The 1,277-nt window shown below is 48.5% G+C and overlaps 1 pseudogene; it reads right to left on the bottom strand.

Moving 5' to 3' along the window:
- The window catches only part of LOC109383870 (lysophosphatidic acid receptor 1 pseudogene), a 1,883-nt pseudogene extending 774 nt beyond the window's left edge, over positions 1-1,109 (bottom strand).
- Between the last annotated feature and the right edge of the window lie 168 nt (positions 1,110-1,277).

The following is a 1,277-nucleotide window of genomic DNA, read 5'->3' as shown; positions in this document are numbered from 1 at the left end:
CACTGCGCTGGCAGCAGAGGATCTGCCTGAAGGTGGCGCTCATCTCCTTGTCGCGGTAGGAGTAGATGATGGGGTTCATGGCAGAGTTAAACTCAGCCAGCAGAAGGAAAAATTTCTCATAGGCCAGAACATCACACTGTGGACAGCACACGTTGAGCAGTAACAAGACCAACCCAGGAGTCCAGCAGATGATAAAGGCACCAAGCACAATGACCACCGTCTTCAGAAGACTCATCATGGTATCGCGATTTCGCCAGGGTCCAGAACTATGCCGAGACATTCTCATAGTCCTCTGGCGAACATAGCCAAAAATATGAGGCTAGAGAACCACCATTACGACAAAGGTCACCAAGTTGAAAATGGCCCAAAAAACTAAGTAAGAGTCACTGTAGAGGGGCAACATGTTGGAACAATTCTCAATATCACAGATGCAATTCCAGTCCACGCTGGGTATGGCGCCCGTAACAATGGCCATCGTCCAGATGACCACAATTGCCACCACCACCCTCCGGTTGCTCATCTGTGTGTGGAGCTGCATGCGGAAAACTGTAATGTGCCTCTCAGTTGCAATAGCCAGTAAATTGGCCACAGATGCCTTCAGGCTGGTGTCAATGAGGCTCTGACGAAGGAGCCACGTGCTGACTGTCAGTTTCCGAGTGTTAGGTCCTGTGTTGAACATTAGGTAGAAGTAGGCCAATCCAGCAAAGAAGTCCGCAGCAGCCAGATTAGCCATTAAGTAATAAACAGGAAAATGGAAGTGGCGGTTGACGTAGATTGCCACCATGACCAGGAGTTTGGCCAACATGATGAAGATACAGAGGGTGATTCCAAGCCCGGTCACCAGTTTGCTGACTGTATTCCATTCTGTGGCAAGATACTTCCCACTCCTGCTATAAAAAAAGGCGATGGACTCATTGTAGAAGCACTGTGGTTCATTCATGGCTGTGAACTGGGGCTGTGAGATCACAGGAGTGGAAGCTGAGGCAGTGGCCATGGCAGCTCTGTAGTTGTGGGCAGTGACCAGGCCCCCAGCGCTACAGCACCAGACACAAGAGTCAGATTCTCGTGGCTGCTGATCAGATCTCAGTCATGCTAGGAAGAAGTGTGTACCAGGTGTGACACCCTCAGAGCCCCTGCCGTCTACGCTCCCCCTCCCCCATTCATTTGCCCAACTTCCCGCCCGGGCTGCCTCAGCCTCTCCTGCTATATATATATATATATATATATATATATATATATATATATATATATATATATATATATTTTTTTTTTTTTTT

Source organism: Hipposideros armiger, unplaced genomic scaffold (assembly GCF_001890085.2).
Source record: "Hipposideros armiger isolate ML-2016 unplaced genomic scaffold, ASM189008v1 scaffold_90, whole genome shotgun sequence".
NCBI classification, from domain to species: Eukaryota; Metazoa; Chordata; class Mammalia; order Chiroptera; family Hipposideridae; genus Hipposideros; species Hipposideros armiger.
The sequence above is the reverse complement of the archived record's forward strand: the minus strand, read 5'-3'. Positions and strand labels throughout refer to the sequence as shown.